The sequence below is a fragment of the Eriocheir sinensis genome, chromosome 57, assembly GCF_024679095.1.
Source record: "Eriocheir sinensis breed Jianghai 21 chromosome 57, ASM2467909v1, whole genome shotgun sequence".
In the NCBI taxonomy this organism is placed as follows: Eukaryota; Metazoa; Arthropoda; class Malacostraca; order Decapoda; family Varunidae; genus Eriocheir; species Eriocheir sinensis.
The window spans coordinates 3,761,558-3,789,453 of record NC_066565.1 but is presented as its reverse complement, the minus strand read 5'-3'; the positions used below and the strand labels follow the sequence as shown (position 1 = coordinate 3,789,453).

The window sequence follows — 27,896 nt, the reverse complement described above, 5'->3', positions numbered from 1 at the left end:
AAGCTGGAGGAGATGAAGGCACACCGGGCGAGGCTGCAGAGTGCCCCCACCGGCGTCAGTAACCCAACAGCCACCAGAGAGCAGAGTCACAGCCGCCAGTGTACGTACTGTCTGTGTTGGGCTGGCCAGGTTATCGTAGACACAGCACCACACTAAAGATTCCCAAGTGTTGTAGTGACGTGTAAGTCTGTATGGAGCTGGTGCAGTGTAGAGTAGTGTGGTGTAGTGCGTCCTCTTGTGCTGAAGGAAGAGTGACTTGAGCCTTATTATCTTGCCCCTAACTGGAACCTTTTGATCTTGTGAACTTTAACTTTTCCATCTGGTCTTGTTATTGATGTGTGTAGCGTCACACCTCCTCTTAGACTGATGGAAGAGTGACTCGAGCCTTGTGACCAAACAGAATCTTACGGCTGAGAACTGTCACTAACTTGGAACTCAGGTGGTTGTCCTTAACTGTCATCATCATCATCATCGTCATTCCCATTGTGTTACACCAGAATCGTGGTGTTGGTAGGATGATGATGTCATAAATGACACTTGTGTCATTTATGACACGAGTGATTGCGTCACTGAATAATTACTTTGAGGCTTAAATAGTGTTTTTTTATCTTAATTACAGTACTATCTCCAAATTTGCAATAAATAGGTCGACGTTGCAGGTCGCAAACTTTGAACCATTATTCTTATGGGGAAAATCAAAAACCGTCGACATCTTGCACTTGGCCACCCATCCGGGTGGCCAAGTGCATGTGTGCAGACAGCCCCGGCCGCGCACTGGGCCTGAGCAGCTGACAGGCGGCTGATGATGGTGATGGTGATGATGAATGTTGGCGGCGTGGCCTTTGCATCAGCACCGCCTGAATGGTGTATTTGTCGGGGCCTGCATTTACCTAGTTGTAATTTTACAGGGCCTGGGCTTACGCTTGTGTGGTCCCGTCTCCGTATCTATAATTATCCAACTTTTCCTTGAAACTTTGCACACTCTTCGCCGATACTATTTCTTCACTTAATCTGTTCCAAACCTCTATACAGGTAACTCTCGATTTACGTGAGTTTGGTTTACGCATTTTTGAAATAACGCGGGGTCCAAAATCCAAATAAATATTTAATTTACACGTTTTTTCACTTATACACGATACTTTATGGAGTGGCCACCAGATGTCTCACGCAACTGGACTCACACGGCGCCGCGGCCACACAGCTGAGCTCAGTTCTTCCCGTGCGCCATTTGAACAACAATACAGTACCCACGCTGCCACGCTACTCAACAATAGGGGTGGGCAGGTACCAGTACCAGTACCGGTACTAACGGTACCAGCTATATGGTATGGCACCAGTACTAGACTGCTCGGTACCGGTACCAGACGGCTTGGTACCGGTACCAATACCAGCCAGTCGCTCATGGTGTCCCTCATTTCTTCCTCACACGAGTGAGGCAGAGTTTCTGAGTGGATGTCTCGATGATATGGATATTCTCTCTCTCTCTCTCTCTCTCTCTCTTCACTGAATGAAGTGAATATCTATTTTTCGATAGAAACCTACCTCTTGTTTGATTTACATTGTTTTTGTTTTATGCGACCTCTTCAAGGACACAATACTCGCGTAAATCGAGAGTTACCTGTATTTCTTTGTGGGAAGCTATATTTCTTTATGTCTCTTGAGCATCTTCCCTTCCTCAACTTTTTACTATGTCCTCTAGTATTCCTGCTGGAATGTTCCTCTCTTAGTAGCAATTTCTCATTATCTACTTCTTCCATTTTACTCAATAGCCTATATATTTGTATTAGGTCTCCTCTTTCTCTTCTTTGTTCTAGTGTTGGCAAGTCCGTTTCCTTTAGTCTCTCTTCATATGTCAGTCCCTCCAGTTCTGGAACCATTTTTGTTGCCATCCTCTGTATTCTTTCTAGTTTTACTATGTGTTTCTTCATATGTGGAGACCACACTGTTTCCGCGTATTCTAGTTTAGGTCTGATCATAGTAGTTATTAATTTTTTCAGCATTTCTTTGTCCATGTAGTGGAATGCTGTGCCTATATTTCTCACCATGTTATATGTATCACCGAAGATCCGATTTGTGACTGTGTTTGTTGTGGGTTTGGGCTTCTCAATTTGCTGATTCTTGTTTTCCACATGTTGCACGGGACCCCTTTCTTTTCTTCAGTCTCTTCTTTTTGAAAAAGAAGAGATGGAAGAAAGGAAAGGGGTCCCGCACAGCATGTGGAAAGTGAGAATTGACCAATTGAGGAACCTGGGGCCACAATGGGCACAGCCACACACACGTGGGCTCTAGTGAAAATGCTGTTTGGGTGGCGCCGATGCAGGGGCTGTGCCGCCGACGCTCATCGGGGGGGGGGTTTCCCCTTCAGGAACTCCTTTTTTGTGGGTTTGTTGGAAGTTCTCGAGAATGACATGCCGTGCATGGCTGTGACCGCCCAAATAGTGTAGATCAGCAGTTCTTAACCTGGGGGTCGTTTGGGGTTTCTTGAGGGGTTGTGGAGGGTTTGGGAGAAAATAATTTATTTCATGTATGTGAAGTGGCCAGCTGCTGAAAACATCAACCACAATCAGTCAGTCAGTCAGATCATAGCGACGGGGGGGTTGGGAGTGGGGGGGGGGGGGTCTGTATGTGCTCCACTCCTGGCTGTGACTCCCAAGGTACAACAGTTGCACCAAGGTTTTGAGTCATGAAAGTATGAGGCCCAGCAAACTGAAGGTTCATTTTGAGTCTTACCATAGCCAACTGGTGGACAAAAGCTTGGACTACTTCAAGTGAAAAGAAGCTGCTCTGAAGGCCAGTCGCATTGATTCCACTGGTCAGTTTGCCCGTCAGAACAAAGCAGTGCGCTGGAGGCTTCATACAGAATTGCTCTGAAAAATCACGCAGATCAAGAAGCCTCATACCATTGGTGAAAATCTAATTGTCCTACGGTTGATCGCGAGCGACCGCCCTTACTTAAGCAGATGACACCACGTGGATCACAAGCGTGTATTCAGAACTGCCAGCCAATTGTAAGGCAGCCGCCTTCAACTGCGGCTTAAAAATGAACTGTTCTTACTTCCCATTCTCTGCCTATTAACAAGTTATGTATTTTGAGATAAGGGAATAAAGTAAAAAATATTGTGATAACAAGAAAGTAAAGTCGGAAAAAGTCATTATTTTCCACGGGTCGGAACCAATAAGCGCTTTTACATGGATTTCAATACCTCGAGTTTCGCGATCCTCAAGTTTAGCGCCATGCCTACGGAATGAAGCCAGCGCGAAACTCGAGAGGGTACTGTATTTCTGCCTTTCCTTCTCCATATACTACTGATTTCACTAATAACTCCTTCCTCATCATTATCATCACTCCTCCACCACCTTTACCCTTCCTATCCTTCCTCCATACATTGTAATTATTATTAAACACTATTAGCATGACCTCTTTTAGCTTTGTTTCTGTTAAACACTCAATCTTGGGCTCTTTTTCCTTTAGGTAATCTTGTAGTTCCAGTTTTCTAGATAGTATCCCATCTACATTGGTATACATCACACTTAAACCCTTACTTGTTCCAGTCTTGTCTAGTTTCTGTTCTCTTTCGGCTTTTCCCTTACAGTACACCATTTCTTTACCCTGTCTCCCGTAACTCTCCAAAAAAATGATTTTCTTCCTCTTCTGTTCTTGCACTATTCTTCTCCTTTACCTCTGCTTGCAGGTCATTCCATTTTTTCCTTTCTTCATTTTTATTTTTATTCATATATATTTCCTCACATTCATCTATTTCCCTTAGTTTAGTTATTCTATACAATATTTCCTGTTACTTGTGATTTTTGTCTTAATTTAACTTGCCTCGTTTTACCTTCTATGTAAGGACCCAGCCTAATGATTTCTTCCACCTCCTCCTCCAGATTTTGCAGTTCTTCATCATTCAGGTTCTTCAGTAGGTCCTTTACTAATTTCAGTTCCTCCTTTTCCCTTTTTGGTTTATACGTTATATTCTTTTCCTTCATTCCAAATATAATTACACTTTCCTTGTCCACCACATCCCTATTAGATTTTTTTTTTTTTTCTCAAAACTTTGACTACTTTTCCTACATTTTCCTTCTCTTCTGTCGGTTGTCTTTCAATTATTTCCTTGAAGTCTACATTAGCTTTTTCATGTTCTACTGTCCAGGTCTTCCTTTCATCCAACACTTCCTCCCTTACTCTCTTTTCTTCCTTGCCCATTATCTCTTTCAGGTCTTCATTTTCCTTTCTTACCACTCCTAGTCCTTCCTTCATCATTTTTTCATATTTTGCCAACTTCTCTCTCAACTCCTCATTTTCCTGAACTAGTTTTTTTCCCTGTCTTGAAGACTTCTCACTCTTGCCTGTAAGTCACTGTGCATCTTCTTACCTTGCATATCTTCCTCCTCCATGAACTTGACTCTTCCGATCCACAAATTTAATTTCTTCTCCATCAACAACACTTCTGTTCAGAGCCAATTCTTTATTACCAAATCCAGAAAAGCTTGGCTCAAAATGTTCATAACATTCCTCTTCGCTATCCTCACAACCTCCCACAGCTCCCTCTCGCACTTTCTGTCTTGTTCCAGTTCCTTTTCCTCTTCTTTTTGGTGTCTGCCACCCCTCATCCTCCTCACTCATCCTACACCAGGTTTAAATGCTATAAATGGGAGACGGGCCCACTCAGAGCACCCCCAGACCCTGTGAAAACTCAAACCAGTTTTTGCAGACGACACAACCCAGGAGGGAACTCCCCAGACCACGTCTTTTTCATACAGCTTCTCAGCGGTGTGTGTACTTACCTAGTTGTATTTACCTTGTGATTTACAGGAACGGAGCTATGCTCATGCTGTCCTGTTTGATAGTGACCTTGATAAAGAATATATATATAATCGATAGTGGTAGCTTGAGTGGTGAGGAAAGTGAGGTGCCGACGCCTCGCCACTCGCTTTATGCCCAAGCAAAATCGGGTTATCGGCCATCCGCTACTTATTTATGTTTATATCGGTATCTTCGTTACTTTTGTAACCAAACTAGCGATAATGGCTACTTTTTTCCGCCTCTCATAAAAAACGTTGTCTCCTCCCTACTGCGCATGCGTGGCCCAGGCGCCCAGTGTTGTATGAAAAATCTTCAGGGTATGAAATATCTTCGGTGAAGAGATTTCATACTTAGATCATCAACGTTAAAACACTAGGTTATTTTTTTTGTTAGACTCAAAAATCACTATATCAAAGAGAAAAATCATTTAACTTTGCCCCCAAAATGATTATTCACTGCCTGAAATTTGTGATCTCATTGTAAAGAGCGCAAACAGAGACCAGCGGCTTGTGTTACCACGTGGCGGTGTGGCGCGTGGCCTCTCAGCTGGGTCTCGAGTGGCGGAGTGAATGCCAGTGTTCTGGTTCCCAGTGCTTCAGTGCTTCTTTACTGAAGTGACTGTTAAAGTGTTAATGGTGATAAGTAAGAATAACTGAATAAGTAGTGATGGGCCAGTTCACGAGAGACCAGTGTTTGTTTTGACGGTGGGGACGCCAAACAGCACAACACCGGTTCAGGTGTTTCTAGTATTACCATCTATATGTTCGTGTCAACGTGTGGTTTTCTGGTTTTGGAAGTTTTCTAAAATACAGATAATGAAAATTTGAATTCATCTATGTTTTTTATTTGAAATATCAATATAGTATCGTTTTCGCCTATCGGACTTATCACTAACTAGTATCGGAATTGTGGATTTATATCGGGTATCGGTAATCACCTATATGTGTCTTCAGTTAACAAATATCGGTTATCACCGATAAGGTTGTCCATTGTCAGTTATCGGGTACCGGAAATAAGGTTTTCTGTTTTCGTGCCCAGCTATGCTCCTCTCTCCCTTCTTTGTTCCAGTGTCGTCAAGTCCATCTCTCTTAATCTGTCTTCATACGTCATATTTGAGAGTTCTGGGACCATTTTAGTTGCCATTCTCTGTATCCTTTCCAACGTTCTGATATCCTTCTTTTTGTAAGGTGACCACACAACTGCAGCATATTCAAGTTTTGGTCTTATTAGTGTTGTTATTATTTTCTTCATCATTTCTTTTTCCATATAATGGAATGATACCCTTATATTTTGCAACATCCTGTAGGTTTCTCCAAATAACTTTTTTATGTGCTTTTCTGGGGATAATGTGTCTTGCATCGTTACTCCCAAATCTTTTTCTTCATGTACCACCTTTAAGTTTTCTTCTCCCATCCTGTATGTTTTCCTCGGTCTTTTTTTACTTTTCCCCACTTCCATAACATGGCATTTGTTTGCATTAAATTTCATCTCCCAGAACTGGCTCCATCTATACACTCTATCCAGATCTTTTTGCAGTTCTTCACAGTCTTTCTCCGTCTTCACTTCTCTTATTAACTTTGCATCGTCTGCAAAAAGACTTATATAACTTTTTATACCCATCGGGATATCGTTTATATATATTATGAACAGTATTGGTGCCACAACTGAGCCTTTAGGAACTCCAATCTCTACTCTCCTCCAATTTGAAAACTCTTCTCTAATCACCGTTTTCATTTCTCTTCCTGTTAACCCTTACATTACGGCGATCGTATATATAAGTGCGCTGCCACACGCCCCACCCGTACGGGGATCATATATATAATCATCACTCTACGCTCCCTGCGTTTCAAATGTACCACCAGTTCTTGACGCAGAAGAATGGTGGAGGCATCTGGCATCCATACACACTCATTCATCTCCAGAACGCAGCCTACCGAAGGCCACAGATCATTTTCTACTTTTGTTCAGAATACACCTGGCATGTCTCGTGATGCGTCAAGCAGTTCTTCTGCTCTGGGCTGAAGTAGAGCGCGGGAGAATCAAAGTGACAGTGACTCTGATGACTGCTACGGTAGTGACATTGACAGAGGAGAAGGGGGCAAGTAGAGAGAGAGAGAGAGAGAGAGAGAGAGAGAGAGAGAGAGAGAGAGCGAGTGGGGTGCTTCCACGCGACGCATCACGGCCACAAGAAAATGCGCAATATTTTCGGCTGTCATAACTTTTTTTTATTTTATTAGGAGAGAAGTTTTATTACACCACCATATATACTAGATGAGTATACAATTATTGGAAAGAAGAAAGACACCATTTCCACCTCTTTTAAATGTCTAAATTTTCCCTGTGCACACCATCCATAGAAATATCTTGCCACCCGTACTCTAAGGGTTAAGTAATCCTTCATCCACTCAATGACCTTTCTGCCCATTCCTCCCCATTTCTGTAATTCCCAGATTAGCTTTTTGTGCAGAACCTTGTAAAAAGCTTTTTCAAATTGTGATAAACACACTCAGCCCAGCCTTCTCTCTTTTGCACCACGTCTATTGCTCTTGAGTAGAAACATAGTAAATTGGTGACACACGATTTCCCTTTTCTAAATCCAAACTGTCCTTCATTTATCATGTTTCCCTTTTCTAAATGTTCAACCCATTGTTTTTTATTATACTTTCACAGATCTTGCACATTACACTTGTCAAAGAGACTGGTCTATAATTTAATGGTTCAGTTTTATCTCCACTTTTATAAACTGGTACAATGTTCACTCTCTTCCACTCTAAGGGCACTTTTCCTGTATTTATAGAGCATGTTATTATGTCATGAAGTGGAATGGAGGCATACATTCCTCGTTCTTTCTCTACTCCTCACGCTAAAAAGCCTTGGTTTAATTACGCTTGTTCTCGTGCTGTCAATGATATAGAGGTAGCTCACAAAAGGTACCAGAGCCTTCAAACTAATGCTAATTATGAACTTTACATTTCTGCCCGAAATCGTGCCAAATCTATTCTCCAACTAACCAAAAATTCTTTCATTAATAGAAAATGTCAAAACCTTGCTTTCTCTAACTCTTCCCGTGACTTCTGGCATCTAGCCAAAAACATCTCCTCCAACTTCACTTCTTCATCTTTCCCTCCACTCCTCAGTCCTGACGGCAACACTGCCGTCTCATCTATCTCTAAGGCTGAACTCTTCAGTTAAAGGTATATTGCACATAAATCACATACATTACATGATAATAAAAAAAAAAAAAAATAAAAAAAAAAAAAAAAACATATACAATATTATATGCAAAGCGGGCACCAGCCCGCCGGTGAGGGAATCAGAGTGTCGGTGTGGGCGCTGTGCTGCTCACAGACTTCTTCCTGTGGTGGTGAGCGTGTTGCGGGCAGGTCAGGTCAACGGGGCGGGGGTGCCGCCCTGAGCACCCGCAGCATCACTTCCCTGGGCGTGTGGCGGACGAGATGGGCCGCCCTGGCCTCGCGTCTGCTAAGGAGGACGCCGCCTGCAGGCTGGGCGAGTGTTGGCGACTGTGTTCTGAGGGTGGCGGTGGCCGGGCAGGACAGGAGGTAGTGCAGCAGAGGGTGGCGGCTGTTTCTCCCGCAGTGGTCGCACTCCTGCCCCCGGAAGCCGTCGTACAGCTCCTCCCTGGCGCAGAAACCCAGCCTGACGCGCTGCAGCAGCACACAGCACACAGGCTCCACACGCGCGCTCCACAAAATCTTCCTTATGAAAAAGTAAGTTATTCTTCAATCACTAAGCCGCACGCTACTACCCTCCGAATAATAGCAAAATTCATATTTGTATAACTGTCAAAAACTTTAAAAAGCTCTGCAAGTAAGTACATGAATCAATAATGTAAAAAGAGTTCCATGGGCCAAGTGAGGCCGCTGCCTGCCTGCACGCCCTCTACCGCCAGAACAAACCAACACAGGTTTATCATCCCGACATTTAATTCGCGTCTCAAACAAGATTCCTGAGAATCTACTCCTTAAACGACTATCAAGTGAAACTGTTAGTTGGAAAAGCATATATTTAAGTCTAAACTTACCATAGGCCAACTTTACTCGTGATGAAAAATATCAAAACATTTAGTTGAGAACACCATCAAGTTCATGAAGTGACATAAAACGTGTGGTATGTCTACACATACGTCTTCGCGGTGAAGTGAAGCTACTGTATATATATATATATATATATATATATATATATATATATATATATATATATATATATATATATATATATATATATTCTCTCACCCATTCCTCTTCCTCCTTTCTCTCATCTCCCTCTCTCTTCATCCCTCGCTCCTACCTGTTCCTCCTCGTTTTCCTCCTTCCTCTCTTGCTAATCCCCAGGTCAGACACAGGTGTTCACTCGCGGTCTACCGCCGACAATCCCCGATCTTACAGCCGGTCGACCGGTGACCGGCTTATCGGGAGTCGTCGGGGACGGTCGCGACCGGGACCGGGAATGTGTGAGAGCCCCTTAACTCATGAAGAAAAGAGAACAAAACATTTTAGTTGAGCATACCCTGAAGTTACTGATGGGACAAAGGTATTTCTTGATCAAGAAAAGATGACACTTGAAAAAAATGAAGCTATATATAAGGTGACGAATCAGTATGAACACCGAAAACACTTGTGGTATGAGCGAAGCGCAGGGAAGGAATCGGCACTTAAAGAAAAAAAATCACAGATGCAGCTTCAAGGTTACTTTCTCTAGACACTCACACCCCCACATCTAGCAATACCCAGATCAACTATGCTGAGTTTGCACTAATCGGGAGAGAGGTAGCGATAAGTCCAGCTCGTGATCAGGCCGTGGTGAACAACACACGATGGACTAATATCCGTATTCATCTTGTTTCTTTCACCCCTGGGGAAGTGAAAATGATCCCGGAGTTGCGAGACGACCGGGCTGACTCGTGACAAAGGTGAAGCAACCCCACTGCATATGGCCCTCATCTTAGCATAATATATGTCACGTTTCTGGCTACCCCAGAGACACGAAATTACAGAGCTGATCCGTGCAAAGCAAAGCCCAAGCACTAACGCATGAATCATGCCTCCTTCATTCACCTCATAACATTATCATGAGTTTATTCCTCCCGTGGGGGAGTGGACCGATCCCGGAGGTACTGCAATACCGGGCCGATCCGCAGGAAAGGTAAACCAAGCCCAAAAATCAGATTAATATCGTAGATCCCACCAACCGCGGCGCCGCCAGCTACACACACGCTTACCACGAAATACTCCTCATACTCTGATCTGACTGTTACACTGCCGACACCAGGCCGTGCGCTGCCACCCTCCGCCTTAAATCAAATTTCAAGCACGAGTGCTTGAAAGTCGAAACACCCAAAACTGCCTAGAGATAGCTCGGGGGAACGAAGATATTAGGTATTATTTCCTCCCATGCGGGAGGAGTATCAAAAAAAAGGAAGATCCTCTATAGTCCTCCACCACTCAGCCTGTGCTCGGCCCGCCACGCCCCGCGAACGGGTGGTGGACGGTCCTCAAGCCCCTGGCCAGGCCACGGGGCAGCTTCCCGCTCAGGGCCGGACACTTAGCCTCGCCATCGTGGCGTGAGGTCACTCCAAGTTTCGGTCAGGGAACTTGGCTGTCATACTATAGAAGTGATCCTATGAAGTATGATCATACCTTCCCCGGGCCGCGGCGGCCCCCAATACGCTACGGCGCAACAGGAGGCAGGTGAAAAAATTACCTGTGTGCATTATAACCCCAAGCCGGTGTTGAGAGGGACTTGTGGGGATAAATTATGGAACTAAAGTGGACTTGCTGTATAATCATATGCAAATTTTGGAATCATAAGCACTGATTTGCAAACAAATCAACATTTTTCGCAAAACATATTATTTAAAAGACTTAGTTACCCTGAAAAGCGCAGGTTTTCTGCCATGGTTGTCAGCTACAATAAAGAACTTTCCACCGCAGTCTGTGCTGTTGTGCAGTTCCGCCGTTTTCAACGCCTAAACCATAAATAACTTTCAATCTGAATTGTATATTGAATTTTTATTGCTGTTAATATTATGATACAACAAGTGTGTATGTGTGTGCTGACGCCGCCAGCTCCACACACGCTCATCACAAAATATTCCTCATTCGCCTGACGGTCACTCTTTACTCAACGGGTCGCGCGGCGCAACCAGCCGCCAGAGATATAATTCGGCTCAATGTCTCTGAGAGGAAAAGCTAAAAAATCCTAGCAGGAGTGTTCGCAGCATCCCAAAGCTCCGGAAGGGCGGCTCCCCGGGCCAGCCGAGAGCCTCTGCGGCTTGGCCTGCTCCCCGCTTATAGGCGCTGAGACGAAGATGACTTTTCACCCCAACCTTCCTTGTCACTCAAAACGTTTTCACAGGAACCGACTCGCTGAACAAGTGCTACATGGACACTGAGGTACAGGGAACACCTCTTTTTGCTCAGCTGCATAATTGTATTTGTTTGTTTGCACAATGTAAGTTGAAAAGAAATTCACTACTTTTGTAAATACAGTAAATAAATTCACTACTACTACCTAACCAAACCTGGAAAATATAGTCTAACCTGCCCTGGCCACGCTGGCCTATACCCAATGATTAGTATAACCAAAATCTCCCCGGGTGAATAAAATACATACAGTTGATATGATGGAGAATGGAATGAGAGCTTAAAGGAAACTAATACTGATTATTCTTTTTTTATAGTGTCTGCTTCCTACATTGTAGTATTTAGTGTTCCATATTTATTAGTCTTTAAATGATGATCTTATTTGTCATTATTACTGAATAATCTTTACTAAATACATAGCACAATGTATATTTTGCAGAATGCAGTATTGAATATGCTACCTTCCCTGTAAATAGAAAATCAATTATTGTAGCAATACTAAATAAATCTAACAAATCCACATTCCTTAGTGAACTAAAATAAGGCTAACATAAAAAATAAAATAATAATAATAATAATAATCTCCAATGAAAGGTAGGTAAAGTTGGCCTCAGTGCTCATCTGTCACACTGAACAAACAAACCAACACAGGTTTATCATCCCGACATTTAATTCGCGTCTCAAACAAGATTCCCGAGAATCTATACTATCATAAAATAACAAAACATTTAGTTGAGAACACCATAAAGTTCATGACTTAACAGAAAACGGTTGAGGAGATACTTAACTACAGGTAAATATTTCCAAAGAAACTTGCTGATAAAGAAAAAATCATATTTGAAAATTTGAGCTAAATGTAATGTGATGGGAGTCAGTGTGAACACCGAAATCACTCTTGTATCCGGTATGAGTGAAACGCACGAAGGAATTACCACTCGAAAAAAGAAACCCATTTTTCTCTTTTTTTTATGCACTGTTTGCTGGTTGGTGTATGTAATAAGTTCGCAGACTGGCAGCACAGCGTCTGGAGTCTGACTCGCTGAGTTGCCACTGATTGTCCAGATTGATACAGGCTTTACAGATTTTTTTCTCTACTATCCTATTGCAAATGGGATATTGTGAGTACAGTGGTGCGGCGTCTTCCGGAGTCATCAAGGTATTTTTCAATGAAAAGTGTTCATGTATACTTCCATTAAGTATTCGTATTTCTATATGATTTAAAACCTTTTCAGTGTATTAGAATTCGATTCGTATTCGTTGGAATTTGAAGTATTCGAATACACAATTTTGTATTCACTCCACCCTTGATTACACGAACCGTGATTGATTAAAGAGCCGATTCGTGCAAGGCGAAGACACTCACACGGATCATATACCTACCCGATCCACAGTATAACATTGCAACGAGTGTTTATTCTTCCCCTGGGGGTGGAGACCGACCCTGAAGGTACTGTATTACCGGGGCGATCCCCGGCAAAGGTGAACTGATCCACGGCAGATGGAGCATGGACCCAACATTAAGGCAAGGGTAATCAATACCGGGCCGATCTCCGGCAAACTTTCTTCTTTATTTTACATCTTGCATAGTGAAAATAATCTAAAATTATGTTGATGAGCGGGCAGTGGCCCGCCGCTGGGGGAGTGTCAGGGGGCCACCCTAGTGTCCGGTCAGGTCACACCACACGCTCCGCTCCCTGCAGAAGGGCGTGCTGCAGCGCGTGGTCAGCATTTAGGAGGAGCGGTCTGCAACATCTTCAGGAGCCGTGACGTTGCCTTCTGAGCCCGCCACATCACGAGGGCGGTACCTAAGAACATAGCCTTAGGCAATTATCATGATCGAGTTTATTCCTCCCCTGGGGGGAGTGGACCGATCCCGGAGGTACTGCAATACCGGGCCGATCCGCGGCAAAGGTGGAGCAAGCCCCTAGCACTTCGCCATAGTCCAAAAATCAGATTAATATCGTAGATCCCACATGGGGATCGTATCAGATATTAAGCTGATAAGAACAGATACTACACTTTGATCTTAGCCAAAAGGCCGAGAAGCGATACCGCCCACCAACCGAACGCCCCGTTTACCGCCGCCAGCAACACACACGCTTACCACGAAATATTCTTAATGCTCTAGACTGTTACACTGTAGACACCGGCCTGAGCGCTGCTACCCTCCGCCTTAAATAAAAATTCAAATATGGGGTATTGTCAGAAAAAGTTAAACAAACCCCGCAAGAGTCCTCAAGACACCAAAACCATCTAAAGACGGCTCCATCGGCCGCCAGAGACCTGTCACCTACAAGCACGCCCTCTACGCCCCAGAAGGGGCAAACACAGGCTTGCAACTCCTACACTAAGACTGCAGCTCAAACAAGAATTTATCGGGAATCTACCCGTTACACGAGCACTACATAGCACAATCAACAGGTAAATAATATGTATGTTTGTCAGTAATACCCACTTTAATCGTGGCGAAAAATGAAGAAGGCTTTTTAGTTGAGAATACCATTGAGTTACTTATTACACAGAAAACTTTTGAAAGAGTAACTAAATTTTGGGGGGATTTAATCGATCGATCGACGCTTGACTAATAAAGCAGGAGTAATTAACATTACATTAACATTAACATTAAAGTAACTTTTCTTCAGTCAGCGAAATGAAACTCATCATCACAGTTGAAAACCATGAATTCTGCGCAACACTGGTGGCGCGGAATATGTTTATGTGTATTCTATAGCAAGCTGCCTCACCTACCGACAGATGTCCTAATATCATCTGTAGACCTTGACCCTTTTGGTTTATCTCGAGCAGGTATTAAGTACTGTGGCTCTTTGAAAATAAGAAGAAAATTTAATATTGTTTGAATTTCACATGGCACGTTAGACAGTGTGTGTTCTCACAAGATTATGAACAATTTTTCGTCTCTGGCAACCCTCTGACCCCCCCCCCCCCCCTTCTCTCTCTCTCTCTCTCTTCCCAGGTGATATGACTGCCATCCCTGTATGATCTGCTGCAAAGTAATCCTTCAGTACTCGGTTTCGAAGAGTAATCAAAACCGAACTACTCGGTTTGCAGGAACTACTCGGTTCCCCCTTCCCTTAGTTCCCTACCACTGACTACTTGAGCATTTGACCAAAGACTATTTGAAACTATAGGAAGGACATCAGAAATTATTGGATTTTGGAACTGATTACTGTTGGACGTCCTTTCCCGACACACTGACGGAAGCGGCTATTTCTGTCATCAAGACAACAAGCGTGCCCTTCATGCCCGCAAACCCGCCGCCACTCCAGCCTCCCGTTGCTATAGGAGACACGCCAGTCCTCGTCGACAGACCGACTCGGTCGGCTAGATTTCGATCGCCGATAGAGTCGGTCTGTCGGCATTTTTTTTGTAGAGGTTTATTGTGCAACTATACAATATTTGTGATGCCCGTGATTTGCATCCATTACATGCACATGCACTGATACATAATAAATACACGGAAACAATATGGGAGAAAGCGGGCATCGGCCCGCCGCTGTCGGGGGTGTTCGGTGGCGGTGCAGGCTAGCGGCGTGGTGTCGTGGCAGCGCTGTCAGCGCGGCTCACGTCGCCCGGCTGTAGGGTGCGGGCGTTGGTCACCGTGGGGGAGGTGCCGCCCGTAGCACCTCGAGGAGGACCTGTGTCGGGGGGTGTCGGACCGTGAGGGCGGCCTTGGCTTCACACTGCCTCAGGGGCCGGCAGTCTCCTGCAGGATGGGCGGCAGCCGCTGGCGCTGGTCTGAGGCGCGCGGTCTGTCGGCATCCTGCAACGGGCCGCCAATCGGCTTAGCCCGTTCTCCCCCGCGCAGGGAGGGAGCATTTTTGCACTTAGGACAAGGGCCCGTTTCCCGTAGTGATGCTAGGGGATAAATCTTTGAGGAGTTGCTATACACAACTACGGTCTCAACATGCAGGCCAAGAATATTCTATGGTGCTGTGCAACGTCGGCACCATCCGAGAGGGTGTTTAGTAAGGCAGGCAATTTTTACACTCCTGAGCGAGCAAAACTCGGCCCGGAAACCTTCCGAGCATTAATGATGATAAAATGCAATTATGATATGTGAAGTGTAAACTTGTGAAAAAAGTATTTTCATATTTTTTTGCATAATTTCAGGGGTATGTTTATTTGTATCTTTGAAATCTGAAATAGGAGTATTTGTATTTTTATTTGTATTTTTAGATTCAGGAATATAAGTATTTGTATTTTTAGATTCAGGAATAAAAGTATTTGTATTTTTTGAATCCCGAACAAAAGTATTTGTATTTGTATTTGTATTTTTGGAATTCCGAACAAAACTATTTGTATTTGTATTTGACTTATAAAAAATCAGTATTTGATCCAACCCTGACTAATACACGAGACTGGGGGGGTTCCAGAGAAAATTAGACACTCGTACTATCAAGAACACATAATTAAATCACAACTACATCCTGAAGCTCATCCCCAAAAATGATATAAGCGCCCCGTGAAACTACTGAACTTCGTGTAACAAAACATGCCGGTTGAATCCAAGAAGCCGTAAAAAGGAAAACGATGTTGATTGCCATAAAGTGCAATGAGAGACTGTTGGTTGAGACTGTCGACATAATTGTACTTGTTGCACTATGTAAGATGTAAATAAATAAATAAATAAAGTGTTTGTGTGCGTGTGTGTGAAGGAGGACTGGGAATTCACAAACGACCTTAAACTTCTGGCCATTGTCTTTGGCGAGCCATTTCAATAGTAATGGAAAGCATCCTGGGAAAACAACAACTCATCAGCGATGCCCAGCACGGCGCGGGAGCTGCTTTACGAAGACGCTCAAATACCTGGATGACCGTATTGATGTATCAGCAAAAGAGGAAGTTCAAGGGTGGGACGGTAGCTGGGGTCTAAAATATCAGCGATGGTGAAAAATGAGGGTAAAGCCATGATCCATGGTAGCATGCAGTGCTGTCTGTCATATACGGCAGTCCAGTGCTATTCCTTCTAACTGGAAATAATGGGGGCTGGTTATCCCTATCTGGAAAGGGGATGCGAAGTCGTTCTCACTTGCTAATTTAAGTTTTATAGATCTCCAAGCAAACAAATGACCGGATCCTACCGCTTACGTCCCTGTGGAATGCCAACTCAAGTTTCGACAGGAGCTACTTGCAGTCTGTCAGTTTCAAAAAGGATTTTGAATCAGTGCATCGTGAGGCACTCTGGGACATTCTGCAGCCAAGTGGGATTGCTGCAAGGACTATGATAATAATAATAATAATAATAATAATAATAATAATAATAATAATAATAACAATAATTTTATTTCGTCCAGCGGCATATATATATATATATATATATATATATATATATATATATATATATATATATATATATATATATATATATATATATATATATAAACAGGACAAGAAAACGAACCAGATCGAACGAGATACATAATGCTGAAATAAAAAATATGGTGACTGCAGAGTCCGGCTTTTAGGCTGGACAGTTCAGCACTTTTTACAAACGGATTGGGTATTAGGCAAAGTTGCTGATCAAAATCGTTGCATAGCAGCTGTTGGCGACATCAAATAAGGTCACTGATCTTGTTTTTGCTAATGATGTTGTACTTCTCGCGGAAACGCTGGAGGTCCTGGCGATGGCTCTCTAAGTGCTGGACGAAGAGGCGAAGTAAAACTGAATTAAGGACCCCCGGGCTAAAACCAAGATCCAGTCATTTGGAGGCTTCCTGGGCGACAGTCTAGTCTGTTCATGTATGTAGTGAGGAAGTCAAGGTCATTAAAACTTTCACATACCTTGGCAGTGTAGTGCATAGCATCCTCCACACACACGCACACTTTATTTATTAATTTATATTTTACATAGTGCAACAAGTCTTGCCACACTCGAAAGATTGGCCTAGCCCACGGTGTTATGGACTCGGTCGACATGGGTATATGACAGAGACACGCCAGTCCTCGTCGAGACCGATTTGGTCGGCTAGATTTTGATCGCCGATAGAGTCGGTCTGTCGGCACCCTGCTACGGGCCGCCTTTGGCAAAGGACCGTGCTCCCCCGTGCAGGGAGGGAGCAATCTTTTCCCTCTTAAAGGGCAGTCTTCGGACAAGGCCTCGTTCACCTAGTGATACTAGGGGTAAATCTTTGAAGAAGGTATATGGCGTTGTTGATATCTATGCAAGTGTACAAAAACTCGAATCATTAGTCACCTGTGCTCCCTGTCTTATTGTATGGCTGAGACATGGACACAGGGTGACTTCAAGAAGCGCGACGATGCTTTTAGCATTATAAAACCTTGAGTGAAGGAGACCAAGGGGATAAAAATAAATTTACTACTACTACCCCAACTTTACCTTGCTTTCTGGCATGATACTTCGGCAGGTTCCACTCAGCCGTCTCCAGTCCGGCTTATCCTTTATTCTCCTGGAGGGATGCTGAGTACATAGTACCCACCCACCAATACTAACTACATCATGAGGTTATTAGGGGGATGCGCGAACGCAATCCCCCGCTATCAAAAATTTCGCACTCGAGTTAACCACATTTGGGTTAATCGCAGGGGTCAGCACCGCCGGAGTGCAATGGCGGGCCTCGCCCTGGGAAAACCGCCTTCATGATCACGGTATCTCCTGTGCCAGGTAAGTATGCTTACCGCAGCAACCCAGCCACCCACATCACCACAGGCTTCACACGCGCGCTCTATAAAATCTTCCTTATGAACAAATAAGTTAGTCTTTAATCAATAAGCCGCAAGCTACCACCCTCCGAATAATAGCAAAATTCAGATTTTTATTACTCTCAAAATCATTGTAAAGCTTTGCAAGTGAGAACATGAATCAATAATGTAAAAAGTTCCATGGGCCAAGTGAGACCCGCTGCCTCCCTGCACGCCCTCTACCGCCAAAACAAACCAACACAGGTTTATCATCCCGACATTTAATTCGCGTCTCAAACAAGATACCCGAGAATCTACTCCTTAAACAACCATCAAGTGAAACTGTTAATTGAAAAAGCATATATTTGAGTCTAAGCCTACCATAGGCGAACTTTACTCGTGATGAAAATAACAAAACATTTAGTTAAGAACACCATCAAGTTCATGACGTGACAGAAAATGTTTGAGGAGAGACTTGACTACAGGTAAATATTTCCAAAGAAACTTGCTGCTAAAGATCATATTTGAAAATTTGAGCTTATTGTAGCGTGATGGGAGTCAGTGTGAACACCGAAATCACTCTTGTATCCGGTATGAGTGATTTTTTTTTTTTTTTTTTTGCAGAGGTTAATTTATTGTACTATACAACATTTATGATGCCCGTAATTTGCATCCATTACATGCACATACTTGGATACATAATTTACACGGTAAACGCACGGAGGAATTACCACTCGAAAAAGGAAAAACCCTTAACTTTCTTTTATTATTTATTTATTTGTCTATTTATTATTTTTTATGCAACAGAGCGTGTGCTGCTACCTTTCGCCATAAATCGAAATTCAGATTTTGGTTATTGTCAGAAATAGTTAAAAAAAAACCGCAGGAGTGCTCATGTAAATAGAGTTAACCTGGGATGTTTGCACAACCAGTTATATATGTATGTGGGTTTCTCATGGCAGAGAGAGAGAGAGAGAGAGAGAGAGAGAGAGAGAGAGAGAGAGATCCACAACGAGAAAAAAAAAGTATGGGAGGAGAGAGAGAGAGAGAGAGAGAGAGAGAGAGAGAGAGAGAGAGAGAGAGAGAGAGAGAGAGAGAGAGGAAGAGATGGGTGCTGAAACAAAGAGGTCCCATATCTCCCCTACAATCAGTAGTGTCAACAAATTTCAGAGGTGTCAGGGGTCAAAACAGGGTATCGATCGTTGCCAAAAGTGGTCAATCTGCCTTCTTTTAATTATTGCGGGAGAACGGTAAATATTTATAATGGAAATAAAATACCAGTGACCCTATATTGATATTGGAGGCCTACCACCTCTCAGGTCTCAAGCAGGCCTAACCTGCAACCAGTTTGTCATTCCGTGACGTCACACCAAGACGTTTTGGGGCCGAGACTAACGCCCCTTCCTCGCACTAGATTGTGGGAGCAAGCTCATTCTCACGAGCGACATCGTCCCTTTCAGGTGAGGAGAGCTGTTCAAGGTGTTCAACTCACTTTGGCTATAATACTATAACTGAAACTGGATTCTCACGAGCGACATCGCCCCTTTCAGGTGCGCCAAAGGCAAACCTGAGAGATGGGAAGCTGGGCGTCGCCAAGACCAAGGCCAGCACGCAGCCGTAAACACTTTTGAAGCTGCATTGTGGGAGATTGCCTATGGCAGGGTGTGTGAAGACTGAAGAGAAGAAGGAAGGAGAGGCCGAAAGGGTGGTATGTGTGTCGTTCTCAGGGGTAATTAACAATGAATAAGCGCAAACACTCACTAGTTTAATTTATTAAGGTGTGGAATGGTGGAGTCTGTGTTTCCCCGTGTGGGTGGAAACAATTATTCCCATGTGTGCATGTTAGCTTAAGGTGTTAATGTTAACCTGTGTTCATGGTATTTACAAGTGTAATTAGTGATGTAAGATACGTAAGCTAACCTCTAATAAGTGGACCCTGTCCTACGACCCTTAGTTCACCATCAGAATCTCTAAACAATAATTACCTCAAGTAACATTATTTAAGTCGCGTTACCTATATTACTTGGGCAGGTGATGATCCTGTGTGCGATAATGGTGCCTTATAAGACCGGGTGAATAAACTACTAATTTTACTCTGTGGTTTAAATGATCAACAATTAATTCTACTTTGAGGTATAATGAACCTACATAATTAATTAAAAGAGTGCCCATGAACGGCACGACACTCAGGACACCCAAAACCGTCTAAAGACGGCCCCGTCGGCCGCCAGAGACCTGTCACCTACAAGCACGCCCTCTACGTCCCCCAGATGCGGCAAACACAGACTTGCACCTCCTACACTAAGGTCACGGCTCAAACAAGTTTCTCGGGAATCTACCCGGGTTACACGAGCACCACATAGCACAATCAAGAGATAATAAATATGTGTTTGTGAGCAATACCCACTTTTAATCGGGGCGAAAAATGAAGAAAACTTTTTAGCTGAGAATACCATAAGTGACTTATTAGACAAAAAACTTTTGAAAGAGTAACTAAACTGCAGGGCAGCATTTTCAGAGAAAACTGACTTCTTTATTTATTTACATCTTACATAATGCAACATGTATAATTATGCCGACGATGGATAAATTACCATAGTTACAAGATGAAAGTATATGCAGTGATGAGTCAGTGTCAACACCGAACACTCTTGTAGGAGTGAAGAGCAAGGAGGGGCGTCAGCACTCCCGAAGAAAAGCCCTCATATGCAATGTATGCTGCTTGTCTTGCAACTTAACCCCCTTTGACCGCAATAGTTTTCTCTGGAGATCCCCCTTGAACGCAAAACTCAGCGGAAAATTAATTTCAAAACTGAGAATACGTCATAAAAGGGGTTGTACAGAAAGTTTTCTGACACACCCTGCCGTGAAATCCGTTTATTTTTTATTTTTTATAAGTTATAAGTTTTAAAGGTTGTCGCATTTCGCTGGAATTCCAAGATTTCCCCAAAATTCTAACTTTTTACTGGTGTGACGTACAGAAAAAAAAAATGTTGAAGAAAAGTTGCTCATTTTATCACGATTAGTCTGTAACATATAGTTTATAATCTTTGAACCGCAAATTTACTGCCTACAGAGAGCCAAAGTTGCAGTAAAATTCGAAAAATAATTTTTGTAATTTTTAAAAAATTTTTGAATGAATCTCATTGAATAAAAATTGTAGGCATTGAATAAAAATTGTAGGAAAGCATCCTTATAACTCTACTGTAAAATCAGATCTTTATTTGGACTGACCGTTTGGCTTCAATTCCATGATTCCCCCAAAATTCCAACTTTTTACTGGTGCAACGTACAGGAAAATTTATTGAAGAAAAGTTGCTCATTTTATCATGATGGAGTCTGAAAAATATAATTTATAATCTTTGACCCGGAAATTTACTGCCTACGGGCGTACGCTCCAGTACCGTCTCCTTACTGCACCCACACCTCACTGCCACCTGCCATCCTCATCCATGTAGCTATCCAGTCTACTCTTAAAACAAGCTATCGTCCCAGCACTAACTATGTGATTGCTGAGTCTATTCCATTCCCCCACCACCCTATTACAAAACCAATGCTTGCCTATATCTCTCCTAAATCTATACTTTTCTGATTTAAATCCATTACTGCGTGTTCTATCCTGCTGGCTAAGGCTGCGTTCACACCACGCGAGTCGCGTCGAGTCGAGTCACGTCAAGTCATTTGAGGCGATTCATACTGACGCAACTCCGTTTACACCGACTGCGTCAACCTGAGTCAAGTCAGTACTCAATGACCCATTTGATTTCATGAAGAATGGATGCATGTTTTCGTTTTTTTTTTAATTAATTTATCTTATTTATTTTGTTTTCCATTGGTCTTTTACTTTCTTTTATTTTCTATTGGCGTTTTTCAAATCCTTTTCTTTTTCTTTTCTTTTTAGTTCTTTTCTTGCAGTTTTTTTTTCTATCATAATTAAGTTGATGTTCGTGTGTCTGGGTGAGCCGCTTTCCTCCCAGAAGGGATCAGCGAGTTATGATTTACTTCATGTTTTATGTGACGGGTATAATTTCTTGGCGTATGCTTGAGTATGACTGAACGTAACGGATACTATATGAATGGTGTACATTGTTATTTACAAATATTGAAAATATACATATTAAGTATATGAATATACCCACTCCCCCTTGTCCCTTGTCCTACTAACATAGCTTTGTGATAGGCCCCAATCTCAACACAGTGTGCATTGTATGTACATATGTATGAATGGTTGAGTGGATGGTGTGCATGCTTCAGGATGATACGTAAAACTGAAAACTTCTTTCCATAAAGCAGCGATGACATCACGATCTCGGTGGTTAGGGTCACTGGAATCATATATAGCAGGGGGCTCTTGAACTAAGTTGATTAGGAGTTCCATCAGTATGCTTGAACACACCACGGCAGACTCGCTGTGACTGACGTCAAAAATAGGTCCAGCCCTATATGTGACTCGACGCGACGCGACGCGACGTGATGTGACTCGACGCATCCGGTGTAAACGGTTTCTTTCAAAAACCCATATAAATCAGTGTTATAACTGGGGTGACGATTCATGATACGTCATGAATCGTCATGAGGCGACGCGACGCGACACGACGCGACTCGCTTGGTGTAAACACAGCCTAATTCTCGGTACTTTACTTATATCTCCTTTGTTGTAACCCTTGACCCATTTGAATACTTCTATCAGATCTCCCCGCACTCTTCGTCTTTCTAGTGAATGCAAGTTTAGATGTTTCAGCCTATTTTGATATGGGAGGTTCCTCAGCCCCTGAATCATCTTGGTCATTCTCCTCGGAACTGATTCTGGCAAGTTGATGTCCATTCTGTAGTGGGGGCACCAAAACTGGACAGCATAATCGAAGTGTGGCCCAACTAACGCTAAATAGAGTCTGAGGATGACTTCAGCACTCCTGTTGGTTACCGTCCTGTTAATAAAGCCTAATACCCTGTTAGCCCCCCCCCCCCTTTTTTTTTTTTTAGAAAAGAAGGGGAAGGGAAGAAGAGGGGGGAGTGGAAAGTAAAGTAAGTAGTACATACATGGCACATTTAAACATCAAATGAAACCTTGACAGGTGTTTCTGCACATTTCATTTATATTCCTACCTAGCATATATTTATGTAGGTTAGGCGGGATGTCCCCCGCTGCCAAAATTTTATATGTTTCAACGTGTGAAACTGAACACATTCCACGCCAAACCCTGCCACCCACATCACCGCAGGCTCTACAAGCGCGCTCCACAAACTCTTCCTTATGAACAAGTAAGTTATTCTTCAATCACTAAGGCGGACGCTACTACCCTATGAATAATAGCAAAATTCTGATTTTTATTACTGTCAAAAACATTATAAAGCTCTTCAAGTGAGAACATGAATCAACAATGTAAAAAGAGTTCCATGGGCCAAGTGAGGTCCGCTGCCTGCCTGCACGCCCTCTACCGCCAGAACAAACCATCACAGGTTTATCATCCCGACATTTAATTCGTGTCTCAAACAAGATTTCCGAGAATCTACTCCTTAAAAAAACATCAAGTGAAACTGTTAATTGGAAAAGCATATACTTGAGTCTAAACCTACCATAGGCGAACTTTGCAAAAGCATTTACTTGAGAACACCATGAAGTTGCTGACAGGACAGAAAACGTTTGAGAGACTTGACTACAGGTGCGCTGCTACGATCCGCCCTAAATCAAAATTCATATTAGGGATATTGTCAGAAAAAGTTAAACAAACCCCGCATGAGTGCTCAAGACACCCAAAACCGTCTAACGATGTCTCCGTCGGACGCCAGAGACCTGTCACCTAAAAGCACGCCCTCTACGCCCCAGAAGCGGCAAACACAGGCTTGCACGTCCAACACAAGATCGCAGCTCAAACAAGAATTTATCGGGAATCTACCCATTACTCGACAACTACATAGCACAATCAATAGGTAAATAATATACATATTTGTGAGTAATACCCACTTAATCGTGACGAAAAATGAAGAAAACGTTTTAGTTGAGAATACCATTAAGTTATTTACTAAACAGAAAACTTTTGAAAGAGTAACTGAACATTTAGGGGGATTCAATCGATCGATCGACGATGGTCTAATAGAGCAGGAGTAAGTAATTTGGTAAGTCACATTATAGTTCAGCAGTCTACGTAAATGTTATCTGTTCTCAGACGAATATGAACAATTTTAATCTCTGGCAACCCTCTAAACCCCCCCCCCCTCTCCTTCTAGCCAGGTGATATGACTGCCATCCCTCTTCTATTAACAAGGATCCGTCTTAGATCACTGATCTGGCTGGAGAACCCGCGTTCTATTCACCACCGAGATCTGGATTCTCGTGATCTGGGTGATTGTTGATATCCTAGTTATATACATACATGCGTCATCATTTGCTTTTATAATAAAATAAACAAACTTGGGTGGGACAGATCTCGACAAGAAGTCGACGAAAGACACGGTATTGTGTGGAAATTCATGTATGTATTCAGGATGGGATGTCTCACGATACCCAGATGTCTCATGACACCACACCGGGCCAGTAATAGAAGACGTTAGCTTGTCGACAGAGCAAAGTAATCATTCAGTACTCGGTTTTGAAAAGTAATCAAATCCGAACTACTCGGTTTGCAGGCAGTACTCGGTTCCCCCTTCCCTACCACAGACTATTTAGTATTTGACTGCAGACTATTTGAAACTGGGAAGGATATAAGAAATTATTAAACTTTGGGTTGAACCTAGTACACTAAATCTCTACAAGACTATCTAATTAACATGAGGTTACACAAGGGATACAATTTACACAGTCTGGCATCTTCCATTTGTGTGTTGAAGGATTAAACCTTTTAACACGGAGGCTAATTGGTATATATTCATGGCGTAATATCAGGCCCACTAAGTGGGCCAAGAAAAAATTATATAAGACTCATTGAGTTGTTCCCCTCCACGGAAATCTTTAGTAAAAGGCGAAAGATTTATGCGTTTTGAAGGGAAACCAGAGTTGCCACATCGCAGCAGAATCTCCGCCAAACTGTCTCGCGCTGAACACCAACAGGCGGGTCACATCCGAGCTAGAAGGCCGCGGCGCCAACTGCACATGCTGGCCTGCTGCCTCGGGGCCTCCTGTCCCCTTGGCAGGCTGCTGCTCCACGCAGCGCATAGTGGAACTGATTACTGTAGGACGTCCTTTCCCGACACACTGACGGAAGCGGCTAATTCTGTCATCAAGACAACAAGCGCGCCCTTCATGCCCGCAAACCTGCCGCCACTCCAGCCTCCCGTTGCTATACACAACTACGGTCTCAACATGCAGGCCATACTTCGGGTGGAGGGTTTTATTGTTGTTGTTTCACTATCATTCGCGACAATATGGTGAAATTCTTCGAAGAAAATAATATAATAAATAATTCGCAATAATTCGTGTTTGACTAACTTACTTGATTTTTTTCACTATATTTTTGGGGTGTTCGATGAAAGCAGATCAGTAGATATCATATATCTGGATTTTCAAAAGGCATTTGATAAGGTCCCCCACCAACGATTGCTCAGCAAACTACTGGCGCACGGTATCTCGGGTAACATTCACAATTGGCTTGCGGACTGGCTCTCTGAGCGGAAACAGAGAGTAGTTTTAAACGGTGTTACATCTAACTGGCTCGATGTCAAAAGCGGCGTACCTCAAGGATCAGTGCTTGGCCCCATGATGTTCTTAATTTATGTTAATGATATCGATGATGGGCTCACTTGCAAAGTATCAAAATTTGCTGATGACGCAAAAATTGCTAGTAAAGTAACTGCGACACTCGACGAAGAAGCTTTACAATCAGATCTAGATCGACTTGCACGTTGGGCCAATCAATGGCAAATGAAATTTAACGTTGACAAATGTAAAGTGTTGCACATAGGAAAAAATAACAATCGCGTTCGGTACGTAATGAATGGCCAACAACTTTCTGCAGTAAGTAAAGAAAAGGATCTTGGAATCACTATATCAAGCGATTTAAAGCCCGGTCAGCATTGTTCAGAGGTAGTTAAAACTGCAAACAAATTAGTTGGCTTCATCGGACGAGTCTTTAATAATAAATCGGAAAAAGTAATATTAAAACTGTATAATTCGTTGGTTCGACCCCGTCTAGAGTACTGTGTACAGTTTTGGTCTCCCTACTACAGAAAAGACATAGAAAAGTTGGAACGGGTCCAACGAAGAGTAACAAAGATGATTCCTAGGTTGAGAAATTTGTCATATGAACAAAGGCTTAAAGAAGTAAATTTATTCAGCCTATCAAAACGAAGAATGCGAGGCGATCTAATAGAAGTGTTTGAAATGTTCAAAGGATTCAGTGATATTAATGCGGAAGATTACAATTGATCGATCAAATAGAACAAGAAGAAATCACAATTTGAAGATGTGGAAAAGATTCTCGTCGCACGAAGCTAAACACTTCTTCTTCAATCGAGTTAATGTTTGGAACTCTCAACCTTGTGATGTTGTTGATAGTACAACAGTTACGGCCTTCAAGAATAGATTAGACAAGTGTTTTGAATCCAACCAGCAACTAAGATATTACTCATTGTCGTAATAACGTTAAATTCTTTCGAATACTGGTGTCCTTGTCCGCTTTTATCGCCCGGTTAGTGGTAGCAGTAATGGTAGTTCTTTCCTCTTTCCTACATAAATTCCATGCAGTTTTTCCATGCTGCATGGTTCTTTTTCCTTTCCTGCCAGCTTTGGGGTGGGTGGGGAGGAGCCTTCGCCTTTGCTGTCCTTCATCTTCCACCTTTGATTAGATAGTTAGTGTAGCTTGTCACAAACAACCTCGTAAGGACCAGCAGGTCTGCTGTTGTTTGTTCTTCCTTTGTGTTACTTTGTGTAGTAGTTATCTATTATAAGACCGTCTATCAGAAGAAACTAATAATAATACACGAGACTGGGGGGTTCCAGAGAAAATTAGACACTCGTACTATCAAGAACACATAATTAAATCACAACTACATCCTGAAGCTCATCCCCAAAAATGATATAAGCGCTCCGTGAAACTACTGAACTTCGTGTAGCAAAACATGCCGGTTGAATCCAAGAAGCCGTTAAGAGGAAAACGATGTTGACTGCCATAATGAGATGACTGACATAATGAGAGACTGTTGGTTGAGACTGTCGCGAGGCAAATTCAATTTGTGCGTGCGCTCATCGACATCATTGTACTTGTTTTACTTTGTAAGATGAAAAAAAAATTGTGTGTGTGTGTTAAACTTCCTGAAATTGTCTTTGGCGAGCCATTTCAATAGTAATTCTTTTTACAACAAAAGAGCCGGCTCAAGGGCAACAAAACTGAAAATAAAAAACCCGCTACTTGCCGCTCCCACAACAGAAAACAGATAAGAGTAGCCAAAAGAGGTCAATTTCGGATGGAGGTGTCTTGATACACTCTTCTTCTTAGCAGCTGTTGGGGACATCAAGAAAGGCCACTGATCTTGTTTTTGCTAATGATGCTGTACTTCTCGCGGAAACGTTGGAGGTCCTGGTCATGGCTCTCTAAGTTCTGCATGAGGAGGCGAAGTAAAACTACATTAACCCTTTACGTGCTATGGCGGGGCATGGTTTGAGCCCCGTAGTGCGGGAGCCGGGGAGAAGTGAAGACGAAACTCACATGTCTTGGGGTATATCCCTAACGAAATACTCCCCCCCGAAAAAAAAAAAAATAATAATAATAAAAAAAGCACAGAGGAGTCACCAATCGAAAAAGGAAAAGCCCCTTTTTTTATGTACTGTTTGCTCGTTGGCGTATGTAACAAGTTCGCAGACAGGCAGCGCAGCGTCTGGAGTCTGACTCACTAAGTTGCCACTGGCCGGTGTGGAGGGTACAGATTGATACAGGCTTATTGTAGAATTTTTCTCTACTATACTATTGTCCATGGAATATTATGAGTACAGTGGTGCGGCGTCTTCCGGAGTCATGAAGGTATTTTTCAATGAAAAGTATTCATGAATACTTTCAAGAAGCATTCGTATTTATATTTGATCAAAAAACCTTTTCAGTGTATAAAATTCGTATTCG

General features: G+C 42.8%; 1 long non-coding RNA gene and 4 other non-coding genes across 5 annotated transcripts; all 5 read right to left on the bottom strand.

Moving 5' to 3' along the window:
• Nucleotides 1-7,019: 7,019 nt before the first annotated feature.
• On the bottom strand, nt 7,020-14,176 carry LOC126984626 (uncharacterized). Its single transcript, XR_007737151.1, has 2 exons — nt 9,113-14,176; nt 7,020-8,521 (listed from the first exon to the last, which is right to left on the bottom strand). It is a non-coding gene; the product is annotated as an uncharacterized LOC126984626 (long non-coding RNA).
• On the bottom strand, nt 10,262-10,459 carry LOC126984897 (small nucleolar RNA U3). Its single transcript, XR_007738199.1, has one exon. It is a non-coding gene; the product is annotated as a small nucleolar RNA U3 (small nucleolar RNA).
• LOC126984933 (U2 spliceosomal RNA) lies at nt 13,045-13,237 on the bottom strand. Its single transcript, XR_007738233.1, has one exon. It is a non-coding gene; the product is annotated as a U2 spliceosomal RNA (small nuclear RNA).
• A 3,499-nt stretch (nt 14,177-17,675) lies between the features above and the next one.
• On the bottom strand, nt 17,676-17,838 carry LOC126984916 (U1 spliceosomal RNA). Its single transcript, XR_007738217.1, has one exon. It is a non-coding gene; the product is annotated as a U1 spliceosomal RNA (small nuclear RNA).
• Nucleotides 17,839-24,728: 6,890 nt separating this feature from the next.
• On the bottom strand, nt 24,729-24,844 carry LOC126984901 (U5 spliceosomal RNA). The gene has a single exon (XR_007738202.1). It is a non-coding gene; the product is annotated as a U5 spliceosomal RNA (small nuclear RNA).
• Between the last annotated feature and the right edge of the window lie 3,052 nt (nt 24,845-27,896).